The sequence below is a fragment of the Oxyura jamaicensis genome, chromosome 7 (assembly GCF_011077185.1).
Source record: "Oxyura jamaicensis isolate SHBP4307 breed ruddy duck chromosome 7, BPBGC_Ojam_1.0, whole genome shotgun sequence".
NCBI classification, from domain to species: Eukaryota; Metazoa; Chordata; class Aves; order Anseriformes; family Anatidae; genus Oxyura; species Oxyura jamaicensis.
The window spans coordinates 36,431,883-36,445,735 of NC_048899.1; positions in this window are offsets into that span (position 1 = coordinate 36,431,883).

Genomic DNA, 13,853 nt, shown 5'->3' on the forward strand with positions numbered 1-13,853 from the left:
CCATAACCGCTATGGAAAAGTGTCATTTAGAAGCTGGAGGAAAAAAAAATAATAAAAATAATAATAATAAAAAAAATAGATCATTCTGTAAATTATTCTGTATTATTTCAGATAAAAATATTCCCATTCCTTTCACATCAAGGCAGGTCTTGGGAAATAGGCTGTTGCACTTCTTTATGTTCCTTCAGACTATGCCACTATGCTACCTGCTATGCTATCCTGCCAGTGAAAAGCACAGAAGTAATATCCAGTGTAAAATGTCACTCAACTGAAACATATTTCACAGAATCACAGAATGTTAGGGATTGGAAGGGACCTTGAAAGATCATCTAGCCCAATTCCCCTGTTGGAGCAGGAACACCTCGATCATGTCACACTGGAACGTGTCCAGAAGGGTTCTGAAAGTCTGCAGAGAAGGAGACTCCACAACGCCCCTGGGCAGCCTGTCCCTTGAGGGACTCCACTAGATACAGGCCTCCAACTCCATCCCATTAACCACAATCCTCTGGCTTCTTTCCTTCAGCCAGTTTACAGTCTACCTCACTATCCGATCATCCAGACCACACTTTTTCAGTTTAGCTGTGAGGATGCTGTGTGAGACGGTGTCAAAGGCTTTACCTAAATCAAGACACACCGTGCCAACTGCCTATCCATCATCTATCCACCAGGGCATATCCTCATAAAAGGTTATCAGGTTGGTCAAGCACACTTCCCCTTGGTGAAGACATGTTGACTGCCCCTAATGACCCTTTTATCCTTGATTTGACTAGAGACAATGCCAAGGAGAAGTTGTTCCATCACCTTACCAGGGATGGAGGTGAAGCTGACCCGTCTATAGTTACCCAGGTCCTCTTTCTTGCCCTTTTTGAAGACCAGAGTGACACTTGCTTTCCTCCAGTCCTCAGGCACATCTCCCGATGCCCATGACTTACCATGATGATGGAGAGTGGCCTAGCAATGACTTCTGCCAGCTCCCTCAGCACCCATGGATGCATCTCATCAGGGCCCATGGACTTGTGGATGTCCAGCTTGCTTAATTGGTCCTTAACCCAGCCCTCATCAACCAAGGCAAACTCTTCCTTTATTCAGACTTCCTCTGGGGCCTCAGGGGTACTGGGCTCCTCAGGACAGCCTCCAGAATTGTAGACAGAGACAAAAAAGGCATTCAGTAACTCCATCTTCTCTTTATCTTCTGTCACCAGGGCACCCACCTCATTCATTAGTGGGCCTACATTGTCTCTAGTGTTAGTTTTATCCACAGTGTATTTGAAGAAGCCCTTTCTGCCCCTGACCCCACTTGCAAGGTTTCATTCTAGGGAGGCTTTAGCTTTCCTAGTTGCCTCCCTGCATTTTCTGACAACAGCCTTATACTCCTCCCAAGTGGCCAGCCTCTCCTTCCATGATCTGTAGACTCTCCTATTCCACTTGAGTTTACTCAGTAGTTCCCTATTTAACCATGCAGGTCTCCTGGCTCTCTTTTCTGACTTTCTACCTGTTGGGATGCTCTTATCTTGAGCTCAGAAGAATCAGTCCTTGAACAATAACCAGCTATCTTGGTCTCCTTTTCCCTCAAGTACCTTGTCCAATGGGATTTCCCCTAGCAAATGACTGGAAAGGCCAAAGTCGGCTCTACTGAAGTCCAGGGTTGCAATTCTGCTTGGTACTCTGTTCCTGCCACGTGAGAGCCTAAACTCTGCCATCTCATGGTCACTGCAACCAAGGCTGCCCTCGACCTTCACTGCTTCAACCAGCCCCTCCTTGTTAGTGAGGACAAGGTCCATCAGCTCTCCTCTCCTAGTTGGCATGTCCACCATTTGCATCAGGAAGTTATCATCAATACACTGAAGGAACCTCCTGGACTGCTGATGGCTGGCTGAGTAGGCCTCCCAGCAAATGTCAGGGTAGTTAAAATCCCCCTCTTTCACCAACTGTCCCAAGGCCTTGAAGTCTTTCTTCATTCCTCTCAGACTACGGGATGCAGCTTTCTCCCCACCTATCTGGAGGATCAGTAGTGGGTAGTAGTCTGTGGAGCACACCAAGTTGGGAGTGTTCTGGTGATATCCATGATCCGTCCGGGCTTTAGGGAGGCCACAGGCCTCCCTTTGTTGAGGGTCAACTCTGCATATCGGGCCCTCTGTTCCTCACAGAAGGGAATTTCCTACTACAATTTTCCTTCTTTCTTTCTTTTCGGAGGCAGTCTTGAGGCGTGGTGTCAGCTGCCTCTTCTGATGTGATCTCATAGGCGGGCCTTCCACCACATCCTCACCTACCTCTTCTTCAAGATCCAGGGCCTCAAACCTATTACAGAGGGGCACCTGGGGAAACGAGGTATGTAGGGAGGGGGGTTGCCCATGGTGCCAAACTGGGACTTGCTTCCAACCTTCCTTGTGCTTTTGGTCCCCTCCCTCTGCCCAACAGTGACAGGGCAGGGGCTCCACCACACTCTTTGTTCCCACTGAGAACTTTTATTGAGACTCCAGGAGAAAAAGAGAGTCTACATCCACTAGAAGAAGAAAGAGGCTACTTGGGGCAACTACAAGGAAGTGGCTAAGATATGCAGTGAAAAAGTTAGAAAGGCAAAAGCCCAGGTTGAACTCAGACTGGCCACTGCAGTAAGAGAATTAGAAATCCTTTTACAAATACATTAACAGCAAGAAAAGAACAAAGGAAAATTTCCATCCTCTATTTGATGCAGCAGGAAATGTGATCACTGAGGATAAGGCTGAGGTTCTCAACGCCTTCCTGGGGAAACTGGCTGCCCGTGGCCTGGACAAGTACACTCTTCTCTGGGTAAAGAACTGGCTGGAGGGCCGTGCCCAGCAGGTTGTGGTTAATGGAGTTAAGTTCACCTGGCATCCCGTTACAAGTGGTGTCCCCCAGGTGTCTGTACTGGGGCCTATCTTGTTTAATATCTTTATTGATGACCTGGATGTGGGGACTGAGCGTATCCTCCCTAAGTTTAGAGATGACACCAAGATGGGAGGTAGCATCAATCTGCCTGAGGGTACAGTGGCCCTTCAGAGGGATCTGGATAAGCTAGACTGCTGGGCTGAGGCGAATGGGATGAGGTTTAACAAGGCCAAGTGCCGGGTCCTGCACTTCGGCCACAATAACCCCGTGTACACTACAGGCTTGGGGCAGAGTGGCTAGAAGATTGTGAAAAGGGACCTGGGAGCATTAGCAGTGTGCCCAGGTGGTCAAGAAGATGGTGGAGTCACCATCCCTCACAATGTTCAAGAAGTGCCTGGACAAAGTGCTACAAGATAGGATTTAGTAGCTTAATGGGTAGTACTGGTGATAGGAGGATGGTGGGACTAGATGATCTTGTAGGTCCTTTTCAACTTTGTGTTTCTCTGATTCTGTAATTCTCAGTGGTGGGGCATCCCCCGGCGCCCTTCTCTCTGGCACACCAGCGAGTTACTCCACCAGTCAACCTCCTGCTCACACCCAGCTTCTCCTTAGTCTCTCCACCCTGGGCTCAGCCACCACGACGAGCAGCCCTTCCCCCTGACAACAGGCAGTCTCCCCGCTCAGGCGCTCCCTGCAGCCAGACGCCTGAACAGCCACGTCTGTGGCAGGCCCTCCGTGTGGCTCCCCACAGTGTTTTTGGAGTGAGCTCTCTGCCTGGGGGTCACCACTATAAGCCTGTGACCTAAGGCACTGCCATGACTCGGAGCAGAGCCCCGCCGCCTGCCACACCAGCGCGCACGCGCTGCCGGCCCCTCCCTGCTCGCGGCGGGAACCGCGCGGAGCTGTCTCTAGGCGGAGGGCCTGGGCGCCGCCGCCATTTCCCTGGCAGCGCCCCCTGCCTGTCAGCCGCTCTCGCGGGCCTGGTCGCGCCGCGGTGCCGGGACGCTCCAGGCGAGGCCGGGGCCCGAGGGCCCGCCGTGAAGCGTGGCCGGGCGCTGCGGGTGCACCGGCCTTGAGGCGGCCGGCCTCGGCTACTGAGGGCTGGTTCCGGCTCTCAGCGGTTTAAATCAATTTGACATAAATTCGCTTGTGTGTCTGTTTACTGGCCCAGCACCTGGGTTTAGCACTTACTTGCCAAGCGCAGGTAAATACAGAAGTTGAGCAGTCAGGCAAAGAAAGGCAAATAATCATATGGGAGTCCACAAAAATAAAGAAAAAATGAAGAAGTAGCTAAGAGCACACTGCATTTCTCAAAGGTCTGTTACGGGGATGTGACTGCGTTTCCTCACCCTAGGCTGACTGAACTTTTGATTTTGTTGTTCAGTAGAGGGCTGCCTACAGTGTGCAACCAACAGTTGAGTACAGGAATTTGGCCGTTCTGTCACCAGATCATATGCCTTACTTTTTATTCTGCACCAGTTCTTGTTTGTTTGTTCATTGGTTTGTCATATCTGTCAAAAATACCACATCATTCACCCACTCTGGTCACAGGTGCCTGAAGATGCCTATAACTTTGAGCTACCAAACCTGTGTCCACTACTGAAGCAACATTTATGTTTTGTGGTGCTTGGCTGCTGCTGAACATCTGCTGAACACAGTTACTTCTTAGCCCGTATTCACAGTGACCTTTAAGCCAGTGCACTACAGGAAGTTGAACAATACCCAATGTTTTTCACCGAGTTGACAAATGATTCCCACCATTTCTCTGTGAGTCACCAAGTGTCCCTGTCAAGAAGTACAGAGCGAATGCACCCGGTTTGACACTTAGGGTGCCAGATACATATTGCTGTTCTGATAGAAGTGCCAAGGGACATCCACTGGTTCATAAATCAGAGAAAACCGTGTGACAGAAGAAGTTCATTTTGCATATTAGTGGAAGCCATAGGTGCTAGATGCAAAGATTTCTTGGTTGAGGGTTGAAGGCGTGTGTACAAAATGCTTCTTCACGTCAGCCAACCACTTCAGTGGCCTGCAAAACTAGTCTTCCAGAAGTGCCTTCTCATTAGTTTGACATATTTCCCTTTTAGCCCCATTATCAAACGCTTGCTGCAAGGTGAGCCTTAAAAGCAGAATTAACAGAGCCCTCACAAGCTCTTTTCATTATTTTCTCAGACGCCCAGTTTTACTTCCCCGTATTGAAAAGTTTGAAGGCTCCTCAGTCTAATGAGCATTAAAATCTCAGGAGTATTTCTGTCTGTGCACTTACAGAGTTCACTTCTCTTTAATCCTGGTGCCTCATTAGTTACTTCTATAAAGCAAAGGCCAAAGGATTGAGTTTTATGAACACAAGCATGAGCTCCGAGAGCACTAACTTCAGAGCACGTGGCAAAACTGGGGCTGAGAGGTGCTGTCACAGGAGACACCGAGTGTCCCACCGGCAGACGCCCGGTTACGCATGAGTTAAAACATTTGTGACCTATTTGAAGATATACGCCTAATGAATGATACCTGAGGTGTAAACTGGAGTAGATTCCCTCGGTACATTAGTGCAGCTCCCATTAGTTTTAATGGGACTTACATGAACAATTGTCCTCTCACAGCAGGCATACGCAAGCACCTTTAAATACCCATTATTCACAAAATTTGTTTTTAACTTGTTTTGTTAATTTAAAATATATCTAATCATATATTTATCCTAATATCAGATCCTCAGGCAAAAGCATGTTGTAGGAAATGGGTACACATAGCTTGTTAAAAATAAATAAATAAATAAATAAAAATGTGACTTCATCCTTGCTTTTATAGGCCCTCTAGATTCAAAGGAATAGCCCCTGGAAATAGTAACTGCTGTGATATGCTTATGGCTCCATTTACAGACTTTCTTATAGGTTCATAAATGGAGACTAGGAGGAGGAGGGAAAGGAATAAAATTTAATAACTGAATAAAAATGTAAATAAAGATTTGCCTAAAATTACTTGTCCAAGAAATAATTCTCCCTCCCCCTTAAGCTAATACTTTGATAAGCTCTGAACAGTGATCCTGATTTGGAGCGTGACCTTTGAAAATGCTCTCCAGCTTGATTAAAGATGTATTAAATTTGTTTAAATAAACCTCGTTGTAATGGCACATCATTTGTAAGAAGCTATTAGGGGGCTGGAAACTGTGCTGCTGTATTTGCATGAAAATGTGCCCTGCTTGAATTGAGGATCTCTCCTGAATTAACCGCAAAGGAAAAGTGACACTTTCATAATTTTTTTTGACAAAAAAAAAAAAAAAAAAAAAAAAAATTTTTAAATTTTTTTTTTAAAAAAAAAAAAAAAAAAAAAAAAAAAACTTGCAAAACTTTATGCTAAGGTCTATGAGAAAGGATGAAACTGCACATTGACAACAGGGCTATGTACAAAACAAACACACTTCTCCAAACCACTTTCCTCTCTTTTTTGTCAAGGTTTGCTTGACAAACATTTTTTTTTTTTTTTTTTTTGCCTGCTTCCTCTTTTCTTTTTCTTTTTTTTTTTTTATTTTTCCCTGCAAAATGTCTTTGTAAATAAATATATATATATATATATATATAAAGACCATAAGAATTCTTTTTCCAGTGTGGTTTTTCAGCTATGATTGAGAGAAAAGCAGTCTGATGATAACAGCAGAAAAAAAAAAAAAAAAAAATGTCAAAAAAAAAAAAACAGTAAAAAAAAAAATTGAGAGACTGGTTGACATAGACTATATTAAAAAATAACTGTCTCCTTTGAGCAGGGTTTCGCTAAGTCAGGTTTTGCAACAGTTAGGGAAAAGGAAAATATAATGTTGGGTACCATGGAATTTATGTGATTAGACAGAAAGGTGGATGAACAGATAGATCCCATTCCTGCTTGAAGCATATAGATTGCCAAATGTACTTTAATTTCTTCCAATAGCTCCCAACTGAGTGAGTAACTGCTACGCTAATGAAAAAGTCTCTCTCCCTTAAATCAAATTTTAAATTAAAACCTTCCCCATTTCCTAGCTAAAGCCAGGGCTCTGGGATATGCATGTACTCTGGAGCCCAGAATCTTTCTATATGCTTCTTGTTCCTCACCTCCTATTTGAAATGTCAGCCCTCTACAGCCATCCTGGTTCTTGCATCCTTCATCTTAGGTTAGATGACAGCTACATCAAGGCAATGTGGATTCATTTGCATGTGGGTGCTCAGTGCTGTGGGTGCTCAGAGAGCCTGTGCCAACCCTCTACCTCCTACCCCAAACCACTAGCTTGCACTTTAGAGCATGAGGACTTCTTATGAAGTGATGTTATGTACTTTTATTTTCCTAGTTCTTGTTTTTATTTAAGCTCAGAGCTCTTGTTCTCAAACTTTACTTCAAAACCACAAGGGAAAAAACATGCAAAATCATGTGGTTCTCAGTAAATTACCAGAGTCAGCAGCACTGTGTGCTGCAAGAAGCTATTGGTATGGGCAATCTTCAGAGCCAGGAACATCTGCCCTTCAAAGGTAGAACAATGCTCAAATAATGATATTTTGAGCAATTATCATAGAATTGGAAAAGGCCCTTAAGATCATCAAATCCAACCATGTACCTAAGCTCCACGTTCATCTGTCTAAAATACATCCAGGGATGAAGACTCCATCACTTCCCTGGGCAGCCTGTTGCCGTGCCTAACCTCCCTTTCCTCGAAGAAATTCTTCCTGATACTCAGTATAAACTTCCCCAGTGCAATGTGAGGCCATTTCCTTGTGTCCTATCATTTTTCACCTGAGAAAAGAGAACACCACCCACCTCACTGCAACCTCCTTCCAGGTAGTTGTACAGAGTGATGAGGTCTCCCCTCAGCCTTCTCATCTCTAAACAACCTGTTTTCTCAGCTGCTCCTCATATATCTTCACCAGCTTCATTGTTCTTTGTTTCTCTAGCATTATGTATGTTTTGTCCCCCTTTCTTTCCCCAGTCACTAGTACGATGAAAAATTAAGCTTTGCAGAAGTAGATTAATTCACTGTTACCCAACAACAACCACATGCACGGTGCACACAGGTGGGTCAAGACACCCTTCAATGGGAACTCGTAATTGGCAGAAATCTTTAAGTGTTTTAACAAAATGCTCACCAAATGAATAGTGAACCAGAACTAAAGAAAGATGAAGTACTAGAAATAAAATTGTCAACCCAGATTATAGAAACAGTCAAATAGAGTAGTAACCCTGATATTCGCTAACCACCTTTAAGAAAGACACATTAATATCAGACAGCTTTAAGACAAAAGAAATTCCCATTTACTGGATGGCATTATAAGAAAGTACCAACAAATACTTTACTTTGTGGACAGCTTCGGTTCTGTAAGATTACTTGGTGGCTGAGTTTCACAGGCCAATTCAAGGAGGTATAATTATTTTTCTTTCTGAATAACCCTTTCTAAAACAAGGAAAGAAGAATCTCTTATATTATGCTAAGGTCTACTTCTGCTATGTTCCTATATTTATTTTCTGCATTAAGCTGCCATGGTCTTCTAAATCCATCTGCTTATAGGACTTATGATAACCACCCGTCTCTCATTTCTACAAACCTGTTATACACAACTCTGTCGTCCTCATGCGTTGGTGCATAAATTGATGTAAGGACCCAAACACGTAGTAAAGTAGTAAAAGCCAGCTCTTTAACTCCTTCTGGTGACTCCCTGGGCAGCACTTTTCCATCTCCTATTTCATTGGATGGTGCACTGGTTAACAGCTCGCTGAGACTTAGCAAATGAAAGTTGCACTCCCTTGACTGAAACCATGCCACAGTGCAGCCAGAAAATTTTGCCTTCCAGGTTATTCAGTCTCTTTTCTAATTCAGCACCCATGTAGTGCAAAATACATGGGCGTTTCATTAGGCAGGATCCAAATACCATCCCTGTTCAGCAGGTACCCAAAGCAACAAGGCAGTCAACCACCTTCTCCCCTACGTGCCCTGCTCATTGGTGCACAGTTCCCAACATGACCAGAACCCTTTTGAGTTTTTCCCTGTATCCGGATGGTCACGATAGCCTCTTGGGAAGGGAATACAGAAAACATCCTCAAGAAGAAGAAGGTTTTCCCCACATCTCCACCACTTTGGTGAAGCCTCTAGAGCTCCAGCCATAGTTTTCTTGTGTAAGTGGTAGGGAACAGAGCCACCACCTGGCAGCTGCCAGCATGAGAATTGTCACCACTGCCCTGGTTGATGGGGATCCATCCTCTGTGGGTGCAGAAATGGGAACTGGGTCACCAGCGTGGGGCTGACACCCAAGCCCTAGGCAGCTTAGAGCAGCCCAGAGCAAAACAGCACGAATGCTGAGAAAGGAGAGGAATTTAGATGGCACAGAGGAGAGCCTCCAAGGATCACAGCTTTTAATCTACATGCCTGCAGCCAGCCTAAACCCTGCCTTAGACAGACAAATAATTTCTTATTTCAAGGACTGGCCTTCCCCTCTCAATTGCAGAGTAGAGACCCATTAAAAATAAAACAAACAAATAATAATAATAATAAAAAAAAACACTGGTCTATGTGGCTGCAATGAGCTGCTGCCAAATGAAGGAGCCCAGTTTTCTTAAAGTCTGAACCATCTTCACATGTTAAAGAACCACATCATCTTCTTCTGATATGTTTGCTCATCTCTTTTTGGTCTTAATTTACCATTCTAAATTGAGATACTAGAGCAGGTGGAGGCAACCCAGCTCCAGGCTAATTGGTTCATCATGCACGTTACGATAATTTTCATTCTGGATTTCGATTAGGTCAGTATGGAGACTGCCTTGGTCAGAGTCTGTAATGATCTGCTTATTAACTCTGTTGCAGGGTCCTTGACTGTACTCATGTTATTAGAGATTGCAGCTGCCTTCAGCTCTGTGAACCGTGCAGTTTTATTGGACTGTCTAATGTCCTGTGCTGGACTAAGTGCTTGGTTTCTGTCCTATCTGGCGCCAGGATTTCACTTTGTTCTTTCAGCCTACCTCCAGCCACACTGAAATTCTTCGTGTTACTCTGCTGGGGTTTATTCCAGTTCCACCAGTACTCATTAGACAGTGCATTTCCTACCAAAGCACCATTAAGGAGGATGAGGGCTTTTTTATTATTATTATTATTTTATGTATTTATTATTCTGAACAGATAACCTATTTGTGAATTTTCCATCAAAATTCTGGTGTGGCAATCTAGTCTTCAAATGGTTTGAAATTTAGTCTCAGAAAACTTTTATTTGGGCTTGACCAAATCCAGAAAAGATCACTACTGATTGAGAGAGCCTAAAAATATCATTGTGACAAGGGGCAATACTCCTTATTTTCCATTACAACAATAAATATTTTGATAATGGAATATTTTGGCAAATCTGGAATCATTTTTGGCACTAGGCTTTCTACTTCTGAGCACTATACTAGCACTTTCAGTATTTCCTCATCTAAGCAGTGTTTCCAGAAAAAGACTTTTTTTTTTTGCTTAACTGACAAAGATCCTTTTTAATGTTTTTATTACAACAAGATTTGATTACTGCAATGCATTTTTCGACTCATCTTCCTCTTGGTAGAGTTAGTTCCTTTCAGTGGTTCAGCAAAACTTCTGCCATTTCCTAAAACTGCTGACGATAAAAATCCTGTTCTCTATTCTTTGCATTATTCTTTGAATTGCTTCCCTGTTTGTCGATGTGTAACCCTTAAACGGTTTGATTTTTAAGAATGAAACTCTTTACTAGGTACATGGGAAGGATCTCCTGATGTGGGTGGGAATATCCCAGAGATGCTGGGTAACTTCAGGGTGTTGGAAAAGGTCACGAGAAAGGGATAGAGGGATATTTCATTACTGGGAAAGAGGAGGGAAAGCAAGCCTTCAGGGAGGGTGCAAGGTGTCTGTGTGTGTGAAGAGAGGTGAAAATTAGCTTATGTTGGTCGTGTGAAAAAGATTATAATTACCCCAAGAAAAAATGATTTTACTACATAACCGTTTTTCATGAGACATAGGTGTGCAATTTCCCTGAAGTTTCTGTGCCAAAATTTCTATTCAAGATCTCTTGGCTTTCTGACACGGTACGCCTGTTTTTCTTACTATTTCCATCCCCATATGGATCTCTCTAGTCAATATCCTGGGAGGTATTCATTCTCTTAATGTTGTCAATAAAGGCAGAGGCATTTAGATCAGGCAATCTGAAGTGATCAGCACTGGACTAACTCAGCTCCAACTGATGACTGCTGTTAAACTCCCAGAAAATTTAACAGGAATGAAATTAGACGCATATGAATGGACATATGAAAAAATACCTCCCTCTCATGTATTGCAAGCAAAACTTTAATTTTCGTAGGAAACTAGTCAATTTAAACTTATCTTATGGAAGATTACCTGCTATGTAGAATGCTGGACGTTGAACTGCCCAAGCTGGGGCTCACTAGACCTGCTTAAATGTAACGAGCCTTTGCTCTGCTCCAAATTTAAATACAATCATTTGTTAGATATTGATTCAATTCCTCCTTCAATATATACAAGTTTTTTTCTGGGAGTTTTGCTACAAAATTTGGTTACCACACTTCTTGCTAACTTTTCAGACGAACATCCAATCACTCAGCAGTTTTGAGCATTTAAACATTTTTTTTAATATATATAGTGGGCTTTTTTTTTTTTAATGGTTGTTTTTTGTTGTTGTTGTTGTTCATTTGTTGGGGAGTGCATTGGGGTATTGGTTGGTTGGTTTTGTTTTTGAGAAGTAATGATTTATCCAGAAGCATAAGAAACCTCTGCTTCAAACCTCAATCAGTCTTCAGTCCCAAAACAGTGATTTCCATAAAGGTCCCTGTTAGAGCAATACAAATCCCTAAACTGTCCTCAATTTTCATTTTTTCAGAGTTGAAGGAAAAAGTGTGACTGCTCATAGCTTACTAACTACCTGTAAACTTTTATTATAAGGTATCATTAAAGTCTTCCTACACAAAGTAAAACACGAGTAAGAAAATGAATCATAAGCATGCCAATGATAATTCCTTGACCAATTTTTCTAACACCTGTAAAATTCTTCGATAGCTTATCTTATTTCTCATGCTCGGCTATTTAAAAAGTTTAAATGTCAGCTTTGGTGATTGCACCAATAGTTATCATGAATTTCCTTGAGGTAATCATAGAATAAAGCACTGTGTAAATGGACTGTAATTGTAAATTGTCGGTAATAACGTAATGCTAGCGTTGGTTAATTATGGGCTATATTTGATCCATATGTAACACTCTAGTTGCTTCAATTTAAGTCAGTAATAGCCCAGACTGATTTTAAATGTGAATGATTTCTATTCCAGCAACAATAAATCATAATGAGAGACACTGGATTTTATTCTTTTAAAAACTTACAGCAGGCCAAGTATTTAAACTTTACACAAAGTTAGAAATCCAGAGACAGGTCTTTTGGGGAGGGATGAGGGTTTCTTTATATATTATAGAAACACGTCACCTGGCTGATGCCATGTGTGCTTCAAAGAAGAGTACTTTCATCAATTTTTGTTGGATAATTTAATAAAGGAAGGCAGAAGACAGCCCCTAGCTGTCCTAGAAGGGTGGGTCCCAGCTCCAGACTCATCCAAATACAACAGGGCTTAAAGGAAAGGAAGAACCATGCTGCACTGCAAAGCATTTGTATGGTAGGACTGCACAGTGAGTGAAGGTACATTTCCAAGCAGGACCATGCCTTTAAAAGTAAATTGTATAGTACAGCCCAAGCTGTCTTTATCATCTAAATGTTCAGACGGGGTTACCGGGATAATGAAGGGTCTGGAGCACCTCTCCTGTTGGGAGGCTGAGGGAGCTGGGAGTTCAGCCCAGAAAAGAGGAGAGTTTGGGAGGATCCTGTCAATGCATACAAATACCTGAAGGGATGGTGCCATGAGGATGGGGACAGGCTTTTGTCAGAGGCGCCCCGTGGCAGGACAAGAAGCAAGAGGTGCAAACTGGAACACAAGAGGCTGTATCTAAGTCTCAGGAAGCACTTTACCAAACAGGTGAAACAGCACTGGCACAGGTTGCCCAGAAAGGCTGTCAGGTCACCTTCCTTGGACATTTTCAAAAGCCACCACCTGGACATGGGAGACCTTAATGCTCCCTACAACTACCTGAAAGGAAGGTGTGAGGAGCTGGGGGTTGGCCTCTTCTCACAGATAACTAGTGATAGGACTGGAGGGAATGGCCTCAAGTAGTGCCAGGGAAGGTGCAGGTTGGAAACGAGGAGACATTTCTTCTCAGAAAGAACAGTCAGGCATTGGGATGGGTTGCCCAGGGAGGTGGTGGAGTCACCGTCCCTAGGGGTGTTCAAGGAAAGGCTGAACATGGTGCTTGGGGACATGGTTTAGTAGGCAACATTGGTGGTAAGGGGGTGGTTGAAGCAGATGATCTTGAAGGTCTCTTCTAGTCTTAATGGCTCTCTGATTCCATGGGCAACCTGCTTTAGGTGTCCCTGCTTCAGCAGGGGCTTTGGATGAGATGACCTCCAGAGGTCCTTGCCATCCTCAGCCATTTTGTGCTTCTGTACCCCAGTAACACAAGCACAGGGTAGAAGCATCACTATATGGTCCCTCTGCATTTCAACAAGGTGACAAAGCTGAAGGTTACCAGACAGGAATACAGGGCAATTAGCAAAACGACAAAAGGTATTTTCAGCGTTTTGATGCAAAACGTAATGACACCTGTGCAACAGGAGCTGTCACATGATGTTTTACATCATGTCACGATGATAGCACAAAACATACTGGAGCCTTTCAGATGATGTGCTACATCCTCTTACACCACTGGGTCACAAGTGATTCAAACAACTGCCGTTCATTTTGAATTAGCGTAACTGTTTGTAAAGACATGCGAAAATAAAAACAAGGATGTAGTAAGAATAACATTAGCCACAGCCATATTACAGCTATCAAAAGAATTAATGAAAGTGATGTGTGACACCTGAAAAAATGACTTCAGGAGGAGTTACAGGTTAGCGTTTGAGCTGTGGCAGACTACCAAGAAGCGCCTGGCAGGCATGTTA